We start from the raw sequence: 25,652 nt of genomic DNA, 5'->3' as shown, positions 1-25,652 counted from the left end.
ATGCAGCTGCCCTCCACCACTCTCTTTCTCTACGTAACACATTTTGAAGTGGCCTAAATATGACAGGACTCCTGCCAGTAACTTCTTTTCTACTTTGAACACCAGACTGTGGATACTCACTAGCAAAGATTAATGATTTCACCGTTCCTATGAAACAAGGAAAGATGGGGGGTAGCACTGCTAAGCATAGCCACAATTTTATGTATCTATACATGAATCTTACTGCTTAGCTTTGATTTGCTGCAGAAGCACAATTTTAGCATGGTATGAGATGCTCATTTATATCAAGACGATTGATAAATTGATGCCTACCATAAGAGCTGGCATCATAATCTAGTACCTCGAGCTTTTGTAGTTCATTATCATCTCAAGAGTACTCAGGTCTGCGTTCAATTATATGTTGCCAGAAAGCAATTTCAGTTTCAAGTAATGATTGTAGACTTCCAGATGCCAGTAAAGCCAACAAAAATATTCCTGTGGAGTTTCAACTGGTGCCCAGATTCTTCTTCCTCTGGCAACCAGGCATTTCATTATGAGAGGCAGAGATCTGCACTGCTGGGACACGTGCAAAAGGGTCACCCTGCAGCTGTCAGAAAACCTCTACTGCTTTGGTAAAAGTGCAACAGCATACATGCATTCTGGACTCTCCTTTTCCAGTCTGCTTGGAGCAAAGGTCTCATCAAGGGAACAGCCACCCTATTCAGATGCATATTTTGGCATCCCAAATGGCAAGCACACTGCTCAGAGAACATATTCTCTCAGTCACTCAGAAAAAGAGAAGCTGGCAGGCATATGAAAAAGAACAGGCATGTATTAGGGAAGTTATAAACACAGCATTTCTCTCTCCATAGCCCTAAATGAGGCTGGGTGATGGTGTGTTATCACTCTCCTTTGGAGACAGCTGTCAGCTATACTACCTACCTGCTCGGGGGGAATGAGATGAAAGCAAATCAGCAGCAACCTGTCCCCTCCCTTCAAACGACTCTGAACACCAGCCACACTCACTACATCCTTGCCATCCTTCAGTGCCAAATTCAATATCCCACCGCCCTGACCTACTGTTGCAGTTTCCAACATTAGCTGTAATGAGCCGTCTCCTCCAGCGCTTTGCTGATGACACCCTACAGACGCTGTGAGCACAAAGAAGTCACCAAACCTACATTCTCATGCAAACATGGACATTCACATGCTGCAGAAAGTTGGCCTGAGAAACAATAACGTATCTTTTGCCTGCTGATGCAATACCCCATTCTAGGTAATTTGTGTCTGTTTTAGGGAGAAAAAAAGTATATTGCAAACTAGTCCACAGCACAAACTTAATATTTTGCTGCATTCTTGAAATGGATGTTGTTTTTCAATCTTTTATCATGTTTAATCTCTGAGGTTTTGACACAATCAGAGTTTCCCTGTAATAATTGCATAGAGACTCCGAAAAGCGTTTTGTTTCCCTAATGGAATGTCACCAGATGATGATTAATCTGTCTTTCCCCTGAGGTCTCAAAGAAAGATGATTTTAAAAAGAAAACAAATAGAAAAGGCCAATCCGAAGGTCTACGTTTTCAAATACAACTAGCAACTATGCGGGCTTACCTTGAAGTGCACTAAAGATTTTTCAAAAGCAAGGGGCGAGAATTTTCTAAAAGGCAGCCCCCTTTAAGATGTGTCCAGCTGGCTGCATTAGCGAACAAACAAAACAGCAATTGTTTGGAAAAAGTAAGCCTAAACCCCACTGATTTTAATCCCATCTTTAAATACAATTTCTGAAACTACACCATGGACTTTATAACCAGACAGTAGAGAAACAGCTCTGTTTCAGCAGAGCGTGACTCCTGGAGACAGAGTCACATAAGCGACAGAAGCAGGGTTGCAAGTGCAGCAATTATAACAGCACTTCTTCAGGGAAAAGTAGCTTGTAAGCAAGAAAGCTGGGATACAAAACAGGTCAAAACCACTCAAAATGACTCAGAGGTCTCAGAGGCTTGAAAACAACAGGTCAATTTTAATGGCTGTAAAAAAACTCAACCCTGTTCTCCTGAAAAGTTATGCATCACAAATAAAAAGATGAACATGTGCAGGGCTGATTGCCAGTTAATCACATCTCCTACAGAACAAGTTCCTGGCCAGCCTACACAAGGGATGGACACAATCCTGATCTAACTAGGAAAGAGTTTGGTATACACCACAACCTTGGCCCCACCTGAGCATGAATTTGCTGCCCCCCATTTGCAGTACATCCCTTACGGCAGTCCGAGGACTTGGTAAGTAGTTTCAGTGCGTACAATGAAGGTCAGCGCAGGCTCAACCGTGGCTTCTTCAAACTGGCTTGGTCCCTGCAAGAATATCTCTGCTCAGCCCCTGTAACTGCTGGCATGGCTGGTTTGAGTTTTGTAAGATGGTTTCTCCTAATCGTTCTTAGCTTGCCAGTTCTCCAAAACCAGACGTCTTAGGGCTTGCTCTAGATGATTGGTGGTGGGGTTTTTTTTTTTGTTTTTGTTTTTTTTGGTTGGTTGTTTTTTTTTTTTTTTAAGTGAAAACACCAAGAAATCACTGATCAACACCACAGCAGCCAGACTGAACGCCTCTCATTGCTTCTGCTATTTAAGGTATCTGTAAATAACTGATAAGGACGCCACCACTTACTTATCTCTGGATGGCTTATCGCTTTGGCAGGAGGAAAACCACCACCTCAGGCCTAAAGGAGGTTAGTCACTCCTGCTGCTCATGACTATATGCTTAGGCCTTGGAGCTACTGCATCTCTATGGATTGTGAATGGGACAAAGCTTATTTCCCAGTGAGATAAATATGCAGAACACCACACTAATTAGCTTGATATACTGCTAGAATAAGATAGCATAAGTCTGTCGAGTTCAATATGGCTAAATCATTTGCTCTCACTTGAGATGTGTCCTAGAAATAGGAGTAAGAAATAATAGTCACCTGGACACTAAGCCCACCTCTGCCCTCAAAGAACTATGCTCACTATACATCCTAAGCACAAACTTATCTCTACAGATGAAATATCCCTGGGTCATTTTCTCACTGTAGGCTGAGCAGTTATATTCATGAAAAACTAGAGCAAAACAGGTAAATTTAAAGTATGGGTGGTCACAGCTTGGGTGTAGTGGCAGAGAGCGGACTGGCATCTCAATGCCAATGATCCCACTAACCTTTCTTCAGCGCTCATTTCAAGATCTGAAGTTTTCCCTGGAAGATATAACGCTCATCTGGGTCAGGTCTCCAGTGAGCATATTAGTTTGGCCTTTGGGAAATAGAGAAAGTACATTTGGCTAGTTACATCATTTGGATCTGTTCACTCTACTCTGTACAACTGCTTATGATAGCAGAAATGAAAGGACAAAAGCCATTGCTTCTTTAGTTTCTTCCTTCCCCAAAAATATGATCCCTCCCCCCTCCACTTCCCATCCTTATTCTCAGTCATTTTTTATTTTGGATATTTAACAAAGATTCAACACTACTTTCAGGTTCTGTTTGCTTTTTTTAATTAAAACTAAGATGCCTCAGAAGCCTCATATGCTTAAACACACACCTTTCTTTCCTATTCACTTGTTTCATAAGCAGATAAAATATTCAACAGAGAAGTCACCTACTCTTCTTTACGTGCCCCCTCAAAAAAAAAAGTCAGTAAGGTATAGTTGAGCATAAAATAATAACAAAACCCTTGGCTGTCTGGATCAGCAACATGCAGACAGTAAAACTGAAAGAAATCTCATGAGCATGACATAACAGTCAATTATAACAAGCAAGATTTAATGTTAAGTACTGCAGGCTGATTAATCTGCAGATATTTCTATTAGAGGGAATGGTGCTCTACAAGTTTCAAGCTTTAGTTCATTGCACCACATTAAGCAAAAGGTGGAAAAGGTACAAAGGGAGACAGATTCATTGCCTGTGTAATTGCGCTGACTTCAAAAGCAGATCCCTTTCATTCTTGGGAAGGCTCTAACTTGACATCAAATCCACGCAGACTCTGAGGGCTTCTCCTGACCATCATTTTTTCCAACTGGATATTGAAGGGGTTTTGCTTTTCAGATTTTTTAAAGTGTTTTCCCAATGGATTTCTAAGTGTATATAAACTATGGAAATGAAAATGACAAATGCTGCATGCTTCAAAACATTCTGGGTTGGATTCACAATTGGAACAGTCAGACTTGAGGGCCTGAGGGCAAAACACACCACAGAAAGTACAGCTTGCAGCCCAGTCTGTCATTACGTCTGCAAAAGGTGGAGTATTTTGGAAAATACATCATTTCACTAGGAATGCCTGGCTTTGCGGAGCTCAGCAAAACTGAGCTTCCCACTGTGTAAGTTTAAAAGAAAAAACACAATCAAAAAACAACAAAAGGAAACACCAACTCCAAAACAAGACACTACGAAACCAAATCCACCAAAAAATGAAAGCTTTTGCATAAAGCCCATCTTCACAAGGAATCTCCCAAATCTCTTCTACAACTATAAATACTAACAATCTAAATTTTCCAAAGAGTTAAGTCTTTGCCTGCTTTTACACTGAACTGCTACAGAACGGAGCACCTTTTTATATTAAACCATTACACTGAGTGACCAGACATCCTGAAGTCCCTTCTGATCTAAATTATTCTGTGATGCTAAGTAGTGTTGGTTTACTGAAAATTGGATTTTGCTAAGCTGGAAAATAATTTTGGGAAAAGTTGTTTAACTCAAATTGAAGATCCCTAAAAAACTAGTTTTAGAAAAAACAGCATGAAAAATTGAGAGTAATGCTCCAATTTGTTTTGGTACCAAGTAAAGTCTGGGCCATCATATGGGAATTTTTTCCTTTTTCACTGTTCTGAAACAACTCGAAGTGTGACAAAAATTATTTTCAAGCCAGGATATTACTTGCTTCCGCTCATCTTTCTTGTTCTTTGCACCTGTCATGTGGGAGGGGAAACAAGTATTAAACAACACTCGTCTCTCAAAAAACGCTCTCTCTTTCTGCAGAGTTTTTTCATTACAGCTGCACTGAAGAATGTTCCTAGCATTCTCTTAAATTGTCAACATCGTGAACCTATGGGGATCTGAAAACAGACAACATGTAAACCAGGTACGTTTTGCCATTTCTTACAGACATTTTCCAAAGCTCTATCAGACTGGGTGAAACAAGAATTACTCAGAGGCAGAAACACTGCAGTGTCGGTCAGAGTCACAGCTTGCTCTGTGCTTCACCTTGTAAATGGACTCTGTGATTCCCCTACTCACTCTACATCATAAATAACAGCTTATTCTGGATTGGTTTTTTGTTTGGTTGGTTAGTTTCTTTTCCCCTTTCATGTTAATACTAAACCACAGACTTTCTAACAGGAACATTTGCTCCCTTACCAGCTTGATAGACTGAAGACACCTTCTGTTCCCCTATCTGATAGTGGCAGGATCAGTAAGTTTCAGGAATCTGGACTTTACTCACATGCTTATTGCAGTTTAGTGCTGGAAGATCAAGCCAAAAAGGGTAAATTCTAGTTTGTTTCTCAATCTGATTTGATTTATCACATCCTAGCTTCTCTGTTGAGCCAGAATTTTTCTTCTAATCAACATACGAAAGATTGTGTTGGACCATTTTCTTCCTTTGTCACATACCGCATCCAGTTTCCTTGGAACAGTTCTCATTTGTAGATCATTTATCAAATAAACTCTGAAGGAATCATCATGCTTTAACAGTCTAATCTTAAATTAGACCAACTACCCCTTATGAAAAACAACAAGTCTGTACTTTCCTAGCTATCTACTCATAACTCTTATTGCCCTCAGCAGAAGCAATGCATAGAAATAAGTGTGACTATGCTGAAATAAGTTTCAGGTCATTCAAATTCCGGTCTCCTGGGAATGGGGAGCATGGAGAAAGAATTTTGTAAGAACACAGTGAAATTATCTGTTTTTTTCCTTGTTCTTCAATATCTTTGAAAGATACTGTAGTGATATGCCATCAGCTACCTATAGGTCTATCTAGTGAGCTTCCTTGATAACTGTGAACATGTATGACTACAAAGATGCCCCCTGTAAATTCACTGAACAATGGCATTACACGAGTGATGAATATATCCCTAAGTGTCTACCTGAGGAGACCGCCCTGCAGAGTGATGCCCTTCAGTGGTCTAGGTCAGAGGAGGAGAAACGTTCTCCCACAGCTACATCTCAAGAAGACAACAGACAAGATCAACTGCCCCTCAATTTCAAATGGCCATGGTCTATATTTCGGGAGCAGAACGAACCAGGTTGCAGTCTCAGTAAAACAGAGGAGTTTACGCAGGCCTAGCTCTGCTTCTGAGGAAGGTCAGCGTAGAAAGTGTAGCTCTGTTAACTCATTGGCAAGGGCAGCAGAGTTAGGTCACAGCACCGCCACATCTGCTGTGTGGTGCCACTGACAAATACAGACATGAAGGATGCCTTCTACTTATCAAAGTTTTACCTGAAGTCTTTTTACTGTGAATATCTCCACTGAGAATTAAATTCAGGGAAAAGACTTGGCAAACATTTTTAACACCGACAAACCTCCAAACATGCAGCACTGACAGCAATACCACTATCAGGGAGGACTAACAATCATGTACCACATTTTATTTTGTGTTCCCCCATTTATTCACAAGCTAGCTTACACGTAGTTCAGAGATGACATCACCCACCACCAAAATCTTTCCCTCTCTGATGTAGGTTTACACACAACTCCATGAAATAAATACTAGAACCACCTCTTCAAACTAGAGACTAGGATATCACAGAAGGACAGTGCAACTATCCAAGCTAACATAATGTTAGCCTGCCAGGAAAAAAAGAGAAACAATTAAAAGAGAAAAGCTGTTGTTTTGCTTTACTGGAATGGGTTAGTGGATAAAACACTGGGGTATTTGGTTTGTATTTCCATTTATTTTCCAAACTTTTTCTTGAACGTTGGCTAAGTAGTTAAGTCTTTGTAGGCTCCAAATGTTACCATTTTCCTACTTAGATGTCTAGTATGGATATGGATGGCTGAGTTTCAACATCTGTTTTTGTCCATGATGAAAGACAGCAGAGAAGTACACAGAGCAGAACACCCATTTTGTTCCATACCATGAACACTTATCTATTTACCTGGCTCTTACAGAGGTCTATAATCACAGCATCCTGTGCCAGCAACCAACCTCTCCATTCCTGGCCATGTTTTAGAACAGCTTGACCAGAAGCCCACAGGACACTTTCCCATACCTCAGTTTCTTCATGTGAAGCAAACCAGGCAAATATTCTTGCTAGTCAATGGTAGACTAATCCCATACTTAAAATCCATGCTGAAAGATACTGCAGAGATGACCAGTCTCTGTTATGAAGGTACTACCACCTTCCCCTACACTAGAAGGTTGTTTCTGCACCTTTTCTTTCCAGTCCCAGATCTCGGTTTGTCCCTAGCTGCTCTGTACAGCCTGATACCTACTGTAGTTCTGCATAATCACAGGCACAGAATAAGCATTAAACTGTCTTGAAATCTAAATTCCATTTCCAAGTGCAACCTCTGCTGTCCTTCTGAATGAGCCTTTTCTTCTATCGCTGTCTGTGTTCTCTCCCTCCTTCCCCTCGCTACGGGTTCGCCTAGTTTTGCATGCAGATGTAAGGAGACTGGTTTGGGTAATAGCTGCATTGTCTATCATCTTGCAATATGTTCAATATCACAAGTCAACAACAGGGTTAAAAAAATATATCAGCAGCAGAACATGATTTCCCCCTTCCTCAGCATTTTCTCACCCTTTCCAAAGCTTCTTTAAAACCTAGGGCTGAGAAAAGTGCCACTAGGCCATTTCAGGTCTTCTTGATAACTTTCTATGCCACCTCCATCGCATGTGCTGTTATTCAGCAGTTACTGCAGATCTCAATTTCAGGAGGATTTGCAAGTCAATTCTCTATCTGTAAATCCCAGATGGCTCGGTGATTTTTAGCACAGCTATTGATCTCCTCATTCATACACACTGGCTTCTGGGCAAACACACCCAGCTGCTCTCAGCAACCTCCTCTGACTGCCAGGAGCAGAAAAAGAGGACTTTGTGAACCCAAACGCTACCCACTCATAATGCCGCCACTTCGAGAAATAAAAATAGGCAGGAAGAAGTATACGGTTTGTGCGTTTGCCTACCTGATAGAGATCACGAGGCTGCTGTCAGGCTCCCACCCTTGCTCTGCAACAGCTGTGCTTTCGGCAACTGAGCAACAGCCTTCCTAAGCGTGCTCTGAAAACACACACGCTCCACACACACCCCTCCAGCCTCGCCGTGCCAGACAGCCCCTTCTCCTTCGCCACCAGCCCGCTGAAAAACAAGTTGCAATTCAACGACCAGCTCCTGTGTGAAAGGCAGATACAGAGGTCGGAACAATCAGTGCAATTAACTGTCCTGAAAACAGCGCGAGGCTTTTTGTAAAATGGGAACAATCGGGTTTTATTTGCTCCTTCTCTCCCTCCCATATATTACCTATAAATGAGGAAGATGTTTAGCAGATTCCTGCATTTTGTGCCAGCTGCTCTCTCTTCCTCCTTGTGCCTAACACCACTGCAGAACAGCAAGAACAGGTTTAGGCTCCTTGGCCGCAGGGAAGGCTCCTGACCTCCACGAGGCAGGGATTCCTACCTTCTCGCCAAGACCACCAAGGAACCATCCATTCCAATAAATGAAGATGAAACCGGTTTTGCGGACAGAAGGTTGTCGAAGGGGAGATGAAACCAGCCAAAGGTCCAGCTAGCCTTCACCCCCCACCATGTTGTTCCCCTCAGATCACTAAGCTTGCTACCACAAATCAAGGCTCCACATGGCCGCGGCAGTAGTGGGAGATATCAGGGAAAGCAGTGTGGGTATTGTATACTACTGTCACTCATTCATGTTTTAAACACTATTTGTTGAGCTTTTTAACATGCAGTTAGTCTCCTTCTGCAGGGAATTACTCAGCCGGGTGGTCACATGGCTGCAGCAGCACAATTAGAGGATTCAAACTGTGCTAAGCTCCTCAGGGTTTTGATCTGGAAATCATATGGGGTGGAGAGATAACTAAACCCAAATGATGACAAGGAACCAATCTTTGTGCAATTAGCAGCTTGCAACTCTGTCTGCACTCAGGGCTTGCTGTCACAGAAAAATTCTGAGTTATATGGTAGTGTAAAGCTCACCTACGTTAGAAATGAACCCCTTAGGACATGAAGTTGAAAATAAGCAAGCAAACAGGCTGCAACAGGGCCTCAGTAAGGGGTTGATTGCTGGGGAGAAAAGGATATGTATGAATGTGAGTTTATCAGACTTGGGGGGGGAAGGTGTAGGGCAGGAATTTCAATAATATAAAAATAGTTGAAACTTTCAAATTCAAGTCCCACACAATCCTTCTCCAAGGCTACAAGTTGTTCACAACCAGGAGGTTATTTCAGGGTTTCATAATATTTGGATCTGAGATTTTGAGTTACACCAGCTCTGTCATAATGCCCTGGAAAGTCTTCATTGTGCAGAACATGATAAAATTAGCATGTGGTTGTTTATAAACGCAAGCACAGCACAGAGACATCTTGGCCTTTGTCATGATGGCATCATGGTATTTCTTCCTCCTCCCTGGCCAAACCTAAGGAGCATTTGGATTCAGTGCTGTGGTGAATCTGACGGCAAGGGCAGACTCCTGCAGCATGTGAGCCCTGATAAAAGGAACGGCTGCTCTGCTGGGTGCTGTCATGCCCTTTCGTCCACACATGGTCAGGCATCCTCCTTAGGTTCCCCTTGTGCCCTCCAGGACCACGTTTGTTTCGGTTGATATGGGCTGTTTCTAGTTGACTTTCAACCTCTTTCAGAAATTGCTTGTAATATTTCTTCCCTGATCACAGCTTTGCTTATTAATTGTTTTCTTTCTATTTAAGTCGTTTAATGAGGTAGCCAGTTTCATTTTTACCGATTCACTGATTTTACAGATTACTTCATGTAATTGTTCATTCTCTTCCCCCGGGACATCCCTTCCTCCATTCCTCACACCAAACATGTATTGCTCCTAGCAGCCTCGCCTCTGCATTCAAGTCCCTGCACAAGACAGCTCTTGTTTTTAATTCTCCTTATGACCGGGGGTATTACTGATGCTGCCAAAATGCATTCAAGAGCCAGCCCAAGACCAGAATCTTGCTGAAGGAGGCAGTAAGGGAGGTGCACAGACCCAGAGCAAGAACAGGTGGCTCCTCAGCACCTCGTCCCTCCTCTGCTCTGTGATGCCTGTCACTCTGAAACTTCCCTTCTGATCTGCTCCAGCCAGGAGCACTTGAAAATACAAATTGTGAAGCATTTCCAAAGTGTTCCCCCATCACTACATACTGTAATCCTCCACTGAGGAGGGAGCTGAGGGCTGGCTGATGGCCGTGACCACAGAAGTCAGTACACCAAAAAATGAACGCAGGAAAAAACAGGTGTTCCTGGAGGGAAAGATGCACACCTGACCCTGTCATTTTTGTGACCTTTCACTCATTCTAAGCTGATGACGTTTGTGGTCAGAGTGATACAAATGTGGGTTGACAGCACATGAACCTGGGGGCCTGGCTGTCTCTTGGCTTTCCTTCACCTTTTTCCTCTCCAAAAACCTTTCTGCTTTGGGTATCTCACCACTGAGACACACTCATCTCTCCAGGAAGCTGCCCCTTCCTTACCCATTCCACATTCAAAACAAACTTGTCTCTAAAAAAAAAAAAAAAAAAGGGAAAAAACGAAGAAAAAAAATCCACCGGAGTTGCAGGAAATTCAGGTGTGGGAGTCCCCAAACTCAGGGAGGATTCAGTGATGGGATGGATTTGGTGTTGGACTCTAACACAAATGAAAACTGGTAAATATGAAAAGGCTTAAAGCAGAAATCTGACAGAATATACTGATTTCTGTGGTTTTCCTGTCCTATAACTATCAACCTCTGGAAGGAGCACATAGCACTTGCTTAACTTTCTATCTTGCTTTGGCACAGAAACCTTTACAATAAAGAGAAAAAGTGGAGCTTAAACCGGAGTAAAGTTCATACAATAGGGATCTGAACAAAAAAATCTATTACCTGTCTTGTGAAAAAGACAGCAGAGTGTACAGCAGGTGCCTCCTATAAATCAGTAGCTGACCAAGAAGCAGTAAGGCAAATGGGCTAGTGCTACTGAGTCACAGAATCACAGAATCGTTTTGGTTGGAGGAGACCCTTAAGATCATCAAGTCCAACCATAATCTAACTCTGGCACTAAACCATGTCCCTAAGAACCTTGTCTATATGTCTTTTAAACACCTCCAGGGATGGTGACTCCACCACTTCCCTGGGCAGCCTGTTTCAATGCCTGACAGCCCTTTCCATGAAGGAGTTTTTCCTGATATCCAATCTAAACCTCCCCTGGTGCAACTTGAGGCCATTTCCTATTGTCCTATCAATTGCTACTTGGGAGAAGAGACCAACCCCCTTCAAGCTACAACCTCCCTTCAGGTAGTTGTAGACAGAGATCAGGTCTCCCCTCAGCCTCCTTTTCTCCAGGCTAAACAGCTCCAGTTCCCTCAGCTGCTCCTCATCAGACTTGGGCTCCAGACCCGTCAACAGCTTTGTTGCCCTTCTCTGAAGTCTCTCCAGCACCTCAATGTCTTTCTTTTAGTGAGGGGCCCAGAACTGAACACAGGATTTGAGGTGCAGCCTCACCAGCATGGAGTACAAGGGCACAATCACTTCCCTGGTCCTGCTGGCCACACTACTGCTGATAAAACCCAGTCCTTTCTGAATGGTTAGGAAAGCAACTCCTGACAGTCATCTCATTAACATTTTTTGGTGGCCTGACACACAGCATTGCTGAGTTTCATCTTGAGAGGTCTGTGCTTGCGTGCTCCAGTGAAAAGGACAGCAGATCCTCATCAATGAGAACTTCTCCCCTCAACCCAAATTTTCAGTCTCCAGCCTTATCTATTTTGTGACTCAGGTTAGTTGCTTATAACAAGTGCTTAGAAATGCAAGGTGTCCTCTCATTAAGAGGATCAACATTTACTGTTTCAGAAGTTTCCGCTTGCCAGTTTCATCATGTATGGTCTAAAAAAAAAAAAAAAGCCGATCTTAAATCTTAGTATTTTAAACAGCATTAAGTACAGAAGAGCACTCTGTGTTACTGCACTTTGATTCACTATGTGTGGTCGTGTGTTTTTTTGTTTTTGCTTTTGTTTTTTACTTTCTGTGCTTTAAAAATAAACCTCATGAAACAGCTGCGATTCTGGCACATTCATATGACTCTGTGAGCTGGTGGCCCATGAGAAACCACAGTGTGGAGTGAGGTTGTGTGCTGAGCTCCGCACAGAAAGCCTGAACATTTTGGGCAGCCACCATCCTTCGTGCAGCTCCACTGGGTTCACTGAACTCAGGACAGTGTGTCCAAACCAACTGTCTTTTGTTTCTGTGCGGCAGAGATAAACGTGAAAAAAATAAAAACCATTTCATAAAAAACTATGCATCAAAGTGGAAAACAGGCAAAAAAAGATTCAATCTAGTGTCAAGTAGAAGATACATGTGAAACAGAGACAGCAATACTTTATTGTAGTTTTGCTAGACAAAACTAAGTTATTTTTTATTTTATTTTTGATAATTATTATTACACATGTATTTTTAATGCTGTATCTCTGTGAACCGAGCCCATTGAATGATTTTTCCTTTCCTCAGTATAACTTTTTTTTTTTTAATCCAAAACCTTGTCTATTTCAAACTCCCTAGAAATAATGTGAAAGTAATGCCTAGCAGAATTTCAATGACACAGAGAGATTTACTGCAGATTAAATTTGATTAAGTATCACTAAGTAACGAGGCATTTCAGGGGAACTATAAGATAGTGAGGGACTTTCTGAATTCAGTCTTTTGTCTGTAATACTTTAAGTAACTTACTAATATAGTTCATATCGTGTAGTGTTTACACAGGCAACTTAAATGCTTGTCTACAAAAGAAAAAAACAAGTCCATAATGTAAATATTGCTAGCATAAAAATGCCATATTTCAGAGAAAACTCATAAACAAAAATGCCTTGGAAACAAGAGTAATGCTTAGACAGCTTCTTTCATTTTCCAAAACATTCAGCAGAAAAAGTACCAACTAATCCTTTCGACACTTAAACTAAGAGATTACACACAAATTGAGAGATTACTAGTTCTCCTTTTACAGATATGCCTACTGAGGTAGGAAAGTAAAATTATTTGGGCTAAAGCCATAGGGAAAGCTAAAGCTAAAACTGAAAGAAGTATTAACAGCTAATGTTTCCAGATCTACACCTTAAATAATTCTTAATGAACAACCCACCATTGATGCCCTGTTACAGGTCTAGTGACTTGACTGTGTTTGGGTGGTGTTCCCTTCTCGCTGGTTCTCTGTGCAGCCCCCACCACACTGCAGCCCCATTCCCACCTGGCTGTTAGGTAGCACTTTAGTACAACTAATTCAGCAAAGACCTTCATGTAGCGGGTCAAATACAAATGAAACTTTCCACAGCCTTGCACCATGCCCAGTTTCAGCTATCCACTCAGAGACATGATATTGTCCAGAAGGCGTTCGGATGTCGTGCCGCATCAGATCACATGAAGCGTAAATTCTGTATAGCGCGCACACACGTTACACAAGCAACCTTATTTTCATAATAGTTACTTTCATCACCACATATTCCACTGCTTCTTAAAAACACAAGCTTGGTCCAAATCCTACCCAATGAGGAGGGCAACAGCCCTCTCTGTATTGAGGGCCACATGATTCTGGGAGAAGAGAAATAACTATGCGTCTGTTTGAGGAATAAGTACATGGTTCAACTATAAATGTGCATGACATCCTTTTTAATACACAGATAGTTATACCAGGCAAATGTATAGGCAGTGTAGCTTGGCTTGATGATGTATGAGCTTCCCTCATCCAATCAATCTGGATGCTGCAGCCAGAGCCATAAAAAAAGCAGGAGAATTAAAACTGCTGGTCCTCAGTATCCTTTGAGAGAGAGGAATCAAATGTGAGCAATAGCTCTGTCAACCGCTGCAAGAAGGTAGGCTGCAGACTCATAAAGGCTGAGCAAGTGGCATTTGGAAAGAACAGGAGGAAGAAGCGAACATGATGAGACTTGGCTTCAAGGTCACATCTAAAAGCAACAGTGGAAAAGCAATCCAAGTCACAGGGAGAATTCATTACTATGTGGTTATCTCCATACCTTGGCTAGGAATTCTGGTGAGCACCTGGGAGCCAAATTTAAGCCTTTGTAGATCTACTGACTTGCATGGTGTCTTTACCGAATAAATTTGTTAAAAAGCTCTGGGCTGCTGACCTAAAGCTATTGGTAATGAGAGGAAGTTCGAGAAAATACACATTAACATAGCAGTGAATCTAAATATAGGACAGACTAATTTGTTCTTGTCCCATTGAAGGTCTGGAACTGCCTATGTAAAAACACGGGTTAAATTCTCTCACCTTAGCTTGCAAGTAGTTCCACTGAATTTTGGGCTGTCAAGGTAATGAGTGAGTGAGCAAGAAGAGAATGGCAAAGCAAGATCACCATGACAAAGCTATTATCTGCCTTTGACATGGAGGTGGATGCAGGGGTCATCTGAAGCATCTCAAATGCCAGTACTTGTAGCTTTTACACACAGCTATGTCTCACACATCCTTTCAAGATTTGTCTCTTTTTTAGAACTTGCTGCATGTTAAACAAGGGAGGTTTCAAGGATCAAGGTAAAACAAAGCAGCTGAAGAAAGCTGCTCACACTTTTGGATAGCAGCAACACAACATAGGTGAAAATAGTCTACTTCAGAAGGCAACGTTCTGGGAACAGATCAGAATGGGAAATGAAATGGCCAATAAAGAGTCGGGAAAATATCATGCGGGGCTCTCCTGAAGTCAAAAAGGGCAACTTCTATACCAGGTAAGATGGGGGAGAAAAGATGCACAAAATCATGTCTGTGAAGTATAGAGCCTTGTGTGTTAGAGAAAGAACTCATTCTGGAGGGCTCAGGAAGCCGCAGAGACATATCTCCAAATCTAGGTTTTAAGTTCTGTGCTCAGTATGACACTCAGGCAAATCCTTAATATTCCATGCTTGTGTACATCGCATGCCCTGGGGAGAATTAAGTGTTCATGAACTGTGGCCTGAGCGACCTGACAGAGAGCTGTGAGCACTGAGAGGGTCAGTGTTTCACTGCTGGAATCAGGTGAGCGCAGCAGCAAAATGCCTTAGAAATTATTATTCTCTTGTTTTTCAGGGTTTGAAAGAGGCCAAAGGAACAATCTATTCTGACCCTACGTTTAAGAAGATGAAGTGTCAGAAAACAGGTGCAGAAGATGCCTCACTCAAACCATTCTGAACTTCTAAAAACAAACAAAATACTCAGGGACATCCAGGTTGTTGGCTGGAAATGTTTGTGCAAATACTTTTTTGTATTCCTTCTAGAGGAGCCTAGGTCTGATCCCAGGTGTGAATTTGTATGCAGAAGAGGAAGGGATGGAGATGGATTTTGAAATAAGCCTGCAGGCTACTCTACCATCCTGCTTAGCTGCCTTCAATTACTTCAAGCAAAATCTACCTTCTAGTACACTTCTTGCTACTTTCAGTTTAATGCCTCTCTTAAACTGTAGGAACTGTGCCTAAGAAAACACAATAAAATGCTCGTAAGTAATCTCCGTTAAATTCAGTGTAACATCAAGCAGACACTTTTGATCATAACACCCAAAGGGCCATCTGAAAGACTCATTTATGAAATGAATAATCACACTGCTACTTACAATCATTCACTGTATGAGTAAAGAAGAAAAAGTAGGAAACTATTGAGACTTCTTTAAATTACTGTAAGGACATCAGAACTAATAATCATTCAAATAAAGTCTGTTCATCTATGTGTCATGGGTTGTGAAAAGGATAGAAAAAGCGTGAAAAAAAGAGAGTAAAGCTTAAGATAACGGGTGGAAGAAGCGGAACCAGCAATTTCAAGTACTGAGGGAAAAACAAAAATTGTGATCTTTTAGAACCAAAATCCAAACTGAATTCCTATTATGACATTTTAAATACATTTCTGCTTTCTAACTTTTCAAAAAATGCCTTTATTCTCATATTTAATGTTTGAGAGAGCACAGACTACAGTACTTGCACAGAGTTAATGAAAAAAAAAAACAAAACATTTGCATGCTTCAAGAGTAATGTTCAAAAGAATCCACGCAATTTTTCCCCCGGTAACTACAAAACCTAGACGCAATACTACGAGCTCACTTAAGACTAATGCAATGTAGCTGATGCAATCCATGCTGTAGTTATCAGCTTTAGAAAGAGACGTCTTCCTCCCTTGTATTCGTGGATCACCTTGAGGACACTGAGGAGGACTGTTTCTGGGGATTCCACAGACCTAAAGGGAGAAGAGGTTCCTCTTTTGTTCTGCTCTAACATGTTCTCCTTTGGTCTGTAGTCCTTCAAGATGTGCAGCCACACTCTGAAGTTGCGTGCACCCTTGTTCGGGTGTTGAAAAGCCACCCAGCTTTCCTTATCTCTGATGTACAATCAGACAGAGCACAATCCACAGCCTACTGCTGTGACCCTTCTGAAATACTCTGTCGGAAAGCATTTACTGGTTCTGCATGAGTGAGCCTGTGCCCACGACATCAAAGATCACCCTCAGGATTAGCACAACACTTGGGAAAATGTCAAAGCTGACTAACTTGACCAATAGTCAGACTTTACCAATTTGTCCATAAAGCTACTTTTGCGATGTGATGAAGCTACCTTGTCTTCTACATCCTAGCAATTAGCAACCTTCTTGCTTCTCTAATCTCACATTTAAAGAAATAACGTTCCCACTCAAAAAAAACATGGAAGTGTTCTCATATTAATACAACAAAGGGTTTTGGTTTCTTAAATTTATTCAAAAAAATCAAACCTAAATTGAACTCACAAAAAGAACCAAAACAAAACAAAAAAACCACTTGGCTAAATTCAGCTGCAGACCTGATATCTAATATGCCATAAATCAATGACAACACATACGAACAATTCACAAATTGTCAATGAAAAAGCTCACACCTCCACAGGAAGTGCAAGAAGATGCTACAGGAACCTCCCTACAGGGATCTCCATAGGATTTGATTCTATGCTGAAGGGGCTTTTCACATGAAATGTAACTGTGTGCTGTACCAGTAGCTGCTTCAGAACAGATCAAAGCTCCTTGTGCACCAGCCCTCCCAGGTTAAATCCCAGTCTGTGACCAAAGAAAGAAGCCACAATTATTAAGGGCAAGACCAGAAGTCAAAGCACACCAACCACCCAGACAAAGCAAACAAGCCCAGAATCTGAGCTGTGCAGAATTCCTGTTTTTAAAAACCATGACATCTCTGACCATGACAATAAGGACTTTCGGCCTCTGAGGTCTTCTCTTAGAGAAGGATCTTGCCTGGAAGCCTTGACACACATTCAGACACAACAGGAAAATGGACTCTCAAATCCTTTAGAGAAGCCCCTCAGGAACACTTGAAAAATCAAAGAAGAGGAGTGGGTTATTTGTGCTTTTGGTAAGACACGAATCAGCTTATGCTCCCTGCTCCCAACCTCCATCCTCTTCTATACATTCACTGCAGGGGACCTGGAGCTCTGTATTTGATGAGGTTCCTTCTGTGGCCATGCCAACCCAAAGAGTCACTTCCTTTCCCTCGCAGCAAACTTCAGCCATATGAATTCCTGTACTTGTCTTTTTGCCAGAAGATCACTTTGTTACTAATAAAACAGGTTTGGGATTTGTTTTGTTTTTTAACAGCAGAAGTGATGCATATTCCAAGGTGATTTCGAAAAATGTGAAGTAGAAAATCATCATACCACAGTTATCTAGGGGAAGAAAAACATAGCAAGAAAGAAAACAAGCCCATACCCCTCTATCTTTTCATTCAGAGAGAAATCAAATTAAGAGACTACAAAGAAAACCACATCAAAAAGATTTCAGGTTCTGCACTGTGCCTCAAAGAGGCATAGGGCAGATTGTCCAGTTAAGAAAGAAGGGAGGTTAAAGTACCTCCATAGCAGGGGATGGAGAGCTCACAGCAGCAGAAACCTACTTTCTTTTATCTTGAAATCTCTGCAGCACTGCAAGCTGTAGCCTTGGCCTCAGCAAGCCTTTGTGATCTTTTGGTCAGGACTTCAGACAGGCTCAGTAGGACATAATGCTTTACAGCCATGCTCCACAGGGTCTTTATTTCAGGAAAGCCTCCTTCCACAGCTAGCATGAAACATCTGGGCCTTACCCTGGAGACTTCAGGTTCTTCAGAAGTTTGCATTATTCTGTGGCAGACAGCAAATCCCAGACCTTCCCAGTCCTGAGCATCTTTCACACTGAATTTTTCCACCAGCCAACACTTATCAGAACTGCATCTGAGTGAAGAATATTGGAGTATCATCTCTTCTTCATTCTAACGTGCAAATATATTACTGAGCAGAGCCCCAGGGGAGTGGGAGGGAAAAATCTAATTTCAACTTGTGGAGGTTTCTTATGTATGCTTTTGTTGTGCCATGGAAGGAAAAAACCCTCAGCATTTCATTCCCCCAAACCCCAATTCTCCACAAAAAAAAAATACTTAAAATGTTCTGCATTAGTGAATGCAGGTGACCCAGAAGAAAAAAAAAAAGGATCAGGGGTCAGAATTTTGCTGCCTGTATCTGCATCTCCTTTTCTAGAGACAGGTTCATAGGCAAGTGAGACCCTTTTTCCTCAGTTGGGCAGGCCAGGAGGTCCACTCCTCTCCTTTGTGCTCTTCATCCCTGTCCTAAGCTGAGAGGATAACCCGTTACCTGAGCAGGTGATTCCAGCAGAGGGGGTGCCGGCCTGGGAGCTGGAGAACCGGGCACTGCCAGTGCTACACATGCTCAGCTCCTTCAAAAGGCAGATCTCAGGATGCTGAGAAACCAGGCAAAGGAAACCACAGAGATTTCAAGCAAAAATTCGCATGCTTTCTTGTCTGTTTCAAATTCTTTCCGAAGAGCATTGTAATTCTGATAAATCGGCATTTGCAGATAGGAAAAAAAAAATGCTGTAGAGTTTCTCGCTGTTCTATCATGAAGTCAAGAACCTGGGAAGCTTTCACATTGTATCTCTTTTAACAAAGGTCAGTAAAACATTTCGCCCACAGGCATACCATTGTGTACTAGACATTTCACATATACAGAAAAACCAATGTGGCCTAAGAGTTTAGGGGGGAAAAATTACTCATCCTATTTTATGTACTAGATAGGGAATTGTCCAATACAATTTTAGAAGCACCTACAAGTGACGCAGTATAGCTTTGCCATATATAAGACTCCTGCAGTTTTCAGATCTGATACCTTAAGTCCTTCCAGGGGTAGAAGCAATCACTATAAATTTTACAGCAATATTGTGAATCCTGAGACTTAGATCAGAAGGACTGTGAGACAGCAAACCTTAAATCTGTCACGGGCTAGAAAACCTCCACCTAGTTCTGAGGGCATGGAGAAGTACATTTTTAGCTCTCTTATAAATAAGCTGAGTGACTTTGTGGAAGTCACTTTATCTTTCCCTCAGCAAGCACTTTCCTTCATCTCCTTGGCCATCTTGTCTATTTAGATTGTAAACTTTTTAAGGCAACGAGTGTGCTTACAATGAGGCTACCTAAAGAGGCTCCAGTTTCCCAGAACTTGTATTAATATGTTTTATCATAATACTACAACTGCAATTAATAAAGACTGAAGACTCTTAACTCATTCTAAAATACTTAGGCATAGTGATGCCATCTATCAGGTAAAGATGAAAATAGTTGTCTGTTGTTTTCTCTTATACACAGTGCACTCTCTGAAAATAATTTGCTATTTAGAATTATGTTATAAATATGGAAAAAAAAAATCCTTTTCAAAACCATAAGATTTCATGCTTCAAAATTTTGTGGCAGTCATTGTTTAACAAGGAGACTTCCCTGAAAAACTCTTCCTAAAAGCCACTACACAACATATTGTGAAAAAGCACCAGATTAAGTGATTTTTAAGATTAACTCCATGCATGTTAAAGAAGTATGCATTTTGCTCACGCAGGTTCAGAGAATGTCAAAACTGACCTCAAATGTCCAATACATTTTCTTGAACCTGTGAACAGTACAACAGTGGCACTAGGAGGTGTGATATGACCAGATCATTTCAATAAGTGGTTATTTCCAGGACTCCAGAGCCACCCCAAGAGATGCCACATTGGGAGGGCTGAAGAACAGGTAGACACGTAACAAAGGAAGCTAGGAGGTCTACAGGAAGCCTGGGCTGCTTGTCCACACACCTGCAGTCTAATTTTCGGTGCAGAACCTGCTCTGGATCCTATTAGCCTCTGGTGGGGTGTGTGGTGGGGAGCCTCTAGCAGAGTCCCTCTGTCACAAAAAGCATCGGTCTTTGCCCCACTTGCTTTACAACACCAGCACAGCTCAAACCTGCTTAACACAGCAAACAGTATGAATGAAACTGCCTTCCTGGGTTGCCAGCACACTGCTTCCACATGAAAGGTCAAGAAAGCAGTAATTTATATCTTTTCCTTTCCATCTAATTAAAAAATCACATCGCGAGAGCCTTTCTCCTTCCCCCCACCCCCTTTAAATTGACCAAAGCTTATAGGAGATTAAGATGTCATTATTTTTCTTTGTTAATGGCTCAGTGAATGAAGTTACAAAAATGTAAACCAAACGTTTTGATTGTCTGATTCAACAACTTGTTCAGCAAAATGAAATGAATTGTTATGGTGTGGTTCCCCTTGCTTGCCCCTGCTATTTTACGCACTGTCCTATCATGCATGCCTGTTGGAGCTTCTCGTCATAGGGATAAATGGAATGAACTCTGGCTGCTTTGCAGATGAACCATATCCCAATTAAAATTTTAGCTCAGAAATGTCTAATGGCTCTTCCTTCTTGTAAGATGAGTTTAAGTCTAAGGTTTGACTTTGGGAATAATCATCTAGTTTTGGAGCATGGTGATATCAATTAGAGAGATTTGCTTCACGCTGAATCTAGAGCTCCAAAGTCTCATAAAATACTAACGATAAAAAGATCTGAAACAGTCTTCCTAGAAGTAGAATGAATGAAGCAGTTTAAAAATGCACAGTGCTTGATTAAATATGATGGTTTAAAACTAATTAAACCACTCATCACACTCCTCAGGGCCCGTATCCTGTAAAGAATTCAATTGGACTGCTCGGGTAAGTAAAAGAACTCACTTGCTTATGTCTTTGCCTGCTTTGCTTTTTATAAAATTCATGTTCTGCTAGATGCACCCACACTTGTATATTCATTTTAAAAGGATATGGTAGTGATAGATATTTTTTAATAAAAGAAACTGAATTATTTCTACCATTTCTCTCTTGAATTATTTCCATGGTGAATTTCTTTCTTTTTTTGCAAATCCAGTTTAGTGTTCATAAAATATATGTTCCCGGTGGGTATACTAACCATCTGCCAGCATGTGAGCGTGGCCTAGAACAAATATGTTAATCTGTGTTCCCAAATTTCATAAATGATAAAGTATTACAAAAGCAATGCTTATCTACTAATTTCAAACAAATTTCTCATCTGTGAGTTTCTCCTAAGTGAAATGCACTGGAGTTCAGCATGAATAGGAATGTAATACAACATACTGTAGCTGCTCCAATCACCTGAATATAAGATAACCGTCAAAGATGCTAATAAAGGCAGAAAATTAAGTATGTTACCTAACATGCATTTGTTGCACCCTACTGTGTATAAAGTTTATGAATTATTAAAAGACTTCAACTTTTCCTACCTCTATAATCTTGAATTTGTGATCAGACCTACACTTGTGTTAAACCTGGGTACAAATACTCTTTCTCTCTATGGCTTGGTCAATTAACATGAAACAACTTACACAGGACAAGCATTTTCTGGTGTCTTATGCCAGTCATTAGAACTGTTTACAATGAGTGATTTTATGTCTTCAAATTGACCACAAGACCCAGCGGAAAGCGACTGAATTTCTGCAAGCGACTTTGCTCGCTAGTCACCAGGTTTCACTGAGCAGTAGCAGTACAGCTGTGTTCATTGCAATGCCTGTGGCACAGAAACTACACTTGTGCAGAATGTGACTTACCTGTGTGGTCCGTTTACACTCCATATGACAAAGTTAAACACTTGTCTGTGCATATATCTACCAGATGAATAATCGCCTATGTGAAGCTATAAGCTAGCATCCTCTTATCTAAACATAATCAGGATGTCTGTCCTTTGCTGATCTTCTGCTTTCTATGAATCTCAGTGTTATTTATTTACCTCCTACTAGCATAAAATTTCTGTATGTAATTATTACATGCTTCCTCCTCACTGGATCGGTGTTACAATCTTAGCATTAGTCACAGAGCAAAGTATGATATTATTTAACAAATGTTGCCCCCTAGCAGATATCAGAGAATTATAAGCTGTGCCTCTCAGGAAATAGCTTTTTGCCTTATAAAAATCTGGCAAGTTTACAGTGAGTTTAATCTATCACTTACTAAGATTAATAATAAGAAACATCACCCTGTGAATAATTTCTCCAAAGATCTTAATGCATATGCTCAAGAAAAGGGAGATGCTAGTAAGGGTCACTAACATTTAAGGCATAGATGAACTCCTCTCCTATGAGGACAGGCTGAGAGAGTTGTGGCTGTTAAGCCTGGAGAAGACAAGGCTCCAGGGAGATCTTACTGTGGCTTTTCGGTGCTTAAAAGGGGCCTATGAGAAAGATGGGGACAGACTTTTTAGCAGGGCCTGTTGCGATAGGACAAAGGCTAATGGTTTTACACTAAAGGAGGGGAGATTCAGGCTAGATATGAGGAAGAAATTTTTTACACTGGGGGTGGTGAAACACTGGCCCAGGTTGCCCAGAGAGGTGGCAGATGCCCCATCCCTGGAGACATTCCAGGCCAGGCTGGACAGGGCTCTGAGCAACCTGATCTAGTTGAAGATGTCCCTGCTCATTGCAGGTGGGGTGGACTAGATGACCTTTGAAGGTCCCTTCCAACCCAAACTATGCTATAATTGTATGATGTGACTGTTGCTTGGAGGAATCCATGGCTGTAGTTAAACAGGAGTTACAGGCATGGAGAATGTTTGGGTGTGCGAGGACTTCGGCAGCTCCAGGTGTGGGATGCAGCCAAGCTGCAGCACTCCTATCATTCTCCTAAGAGCTGGCAGCTCTCTGGAGGTGCCAGCTCATGAAACCAGGTGAGCACATGAGGATCGGATTTTATTAAGGAAAAAAAAAAAAAAGGAGAAAGTACAGAAAACAAACTCTTAGTCCTTGGAACATCTCAAACTCCAGAGTCCAAACAGAAAGCACTGCAAATTTTATTTAAAAATACCTCAGGAAGTTTCAGTCTCATTTGTGGAACATCCCATGATTTTAAGCTCTTGGTTTTGGCACTTCTACTGGAATCAGCAGGACGCTCTGACAACTGGAGGCAATGTGGCAGAAAACAGGAGGGAAAAAAAGATGGTGAACCTCTTAACATATTTGAATATTAATTAGAAAAGGAAGAGAGCAGAAAAGAAATTTTCTTCACAGCATTTGCAGAAGTTGCATTGAGGAATGTTTAATAATTGTATTAGTTCATACATAATGTTTTCTTCTTGAAAATGACTTTGGAAAGATATCAGAGCTGAAAGGAGTATAATGCCTTGAATTTGCATCTTCATCTTTAGTTTCGTTTCATTTACCGCTTAACAGCTGCTACTTCTTTTTTATTATTGTCAACTTTTAATTCCGAGTTAAGATTTATCCTGTAAGAGCATTGGTGAGCCCCAAATCTCCCATGGCTATTTAGTTTTCCAATATGCTGCATTTATGGGAAAAGACATAAAACCAACATGAATGAGAAGTGTGCAGATATTCACAGCCCTGTTTGCTGGGCTGCAACTTGGGGTTCATGTTGCCTCTTGCCACCAGACGTCAGTGCTACATAAACTATATGGCACATCAGCACATCACAAGCTTCCCAATCACACTCAGCTGGGCAATAACCTGTATCTAGGCTTGAAATCTCAAGTATCACACAAAAAATAGCCATGAATCATGCTGCAAGCAAAACTCCTTTCATCTCTTGTTGCGATGGTGCTATGCTTGCTCATGTTTTATGGGTTTTTTTGCAAAGTTCTGCTCACTTCGCTCCTTGGAATTTTCAGTTTAACGTTGGCAGAAAATGACATTAACCCAGGGAAATTTACTTATCTTTTTAACACTAATTGCTTTTATATATTTTAGGTAAGAGAAATAAAACATAAGCAAAATAAAGCTGATGAAAGCTTATAGAAGACAGTTCCCTTTTGGGAAGAGTAAAGAAGAAATTCCATGAAGTGCTTTGTTTCCAGCCACTACCCCTTGTGGTGGGAATTCAAAAAAGCCAACCTTTCTTCAAACAGTTTTGTAAACTGGTCCCAAATACCCTGTCACCTGTGATCAGAGCCATTTGTGGGATCCCCAGAATAACCAGCTGACTTGATCGAATATGAGGGGCAGAGTCACCAGGGCACTCCAAGTACTGCCCTTTGGTGGGGAAGCACTCTGAATAGAACTGGCAGCCACAAAACTACCTGTGGCTACTAGAAAGAGTATATTTTTGTTATATACATTTCTGACATGTGGAAGGAATGGCTTTTTACCTCGGCACCAAGCTTTTCAGCAGTTTCTTCCAAATAAAGTGTTTGCTTCCATGGAGAAGCTCTTTCCTATGCACAATGAAGACTGAGACACTATATACATTTATTTTATCGTTTATAGGCCTCTCAATTTTTAGCAATAAAATGTACTGTAAGATTAATAATGCTATTAATAATGCTTGTATTCACAATGAATACAGTACATAAATTACTGGGAGACATTACTGTGCTAATTTGTCAACACACTGGACCAACCCAAAATCATTCTGGATGTGAACATATCTCAAGAACTTTGAAAATCTGACTCTCCATGATTGTAAGCAAGGCAAGCTACTGTTGAAGCCATGAAGTGGGTTTTTTGTTTATATTTAAATTACTACAAAATTATGAAGCTTTTTCTTAACTGATAATCATCTCTCTAATCTACTAATTATTCCAACTCCACAATAGACTGAGTACTTTAGAGTCTGATATTCCGAAATTGCTTTCATGTTCAATTACTTATAATTATACAAACAAGTCTAAAATTGATGATCTGTGCATATAATTATAGATTCTGCAACTCAGCATAAGCAAATAAAGGAAACTACCCTTATTATGACAACACAGTTTCTAATACTCAGGCAGTGCAAATTTAATTGCAGTAGAGGGTGATGGTACTATTATGTAATTAGTAACAAAACTGTTATTTCAGGATAATTAAACGATAATGCGGGCACTGGAGTTCACTTTTAGAGCAATTTTTTTGTGAGTTTCGGTGAAGGAGCCCTACCAAATTAAAAAGCTGAGGATGTTAAGTTGAACAGTGTTTTCTTCCTTAAGGTTGGTTTAAAATACCGTGACAAAATGATGTGCGGAACAGTACTAATAAAGTGACTACTGGTGGTGTCTGCCCTACACGTCATAATGTTCAGAAACCCATTTCAGATTCTTTCCTCTTATTTTGTCCGTTTTACCAAAATGACAGACAAAGGCCAGGTTTGCACTAACAAAGATCCAAAGAATAAAGCAAATACTCATATTTCTCA

General features: G+C 41.0%; 1 protein-coding gene across 4 annotated transcripts in view; it reads right to left on the bottom strand.

Annotated features, from left to right (window-relative positions):
• The window catches only part of PHACTR1 (phosphatase and actin regulator 1), a 318,656-nt gene that overhangs the window by 172,627 nt on the left and 120,377 nt on the right, over positions 1-25,652 (bottom strand). Inside the window, exon 1 of one of the 4 annotated variants that reach the window (XM_071804578.1) lies at positions 8,133-8,193. The exons of the other annotated variants lie outside the window; for them this stretch is intronic. The gene's annotated coding sequence lies outside the window, so the exon portion shown is untranslated. Of the gene's footprint in view, positions 1-8,132; positions 8,194-25,652 lie in introns of those variants that run through there. 4 annotated transcript variants of the gene reach the window in all.

The sequence above is a fragment of the Patagioenas fasciata genome, chromosome 2 (assembly GCF_037038585.1).
Source record: "Patagioenas fasciata isolate bPatFas1 chromosome 2, bPatFas1.hap1, whole genome shotgun sequence".
Classification (NCBI taxonomy): domain Eukaryota; kingdom Metazoa; phylum Chordata; class Aves; order Columbiformes; family Columbidae; genus Patagioenas; species Patagioenas fasciata.
The sequence above is the reverse complement of the archived record's forward strand: the minus strand, read 5'-3'. Positions and strand labels throughout refer to the sequence as shown.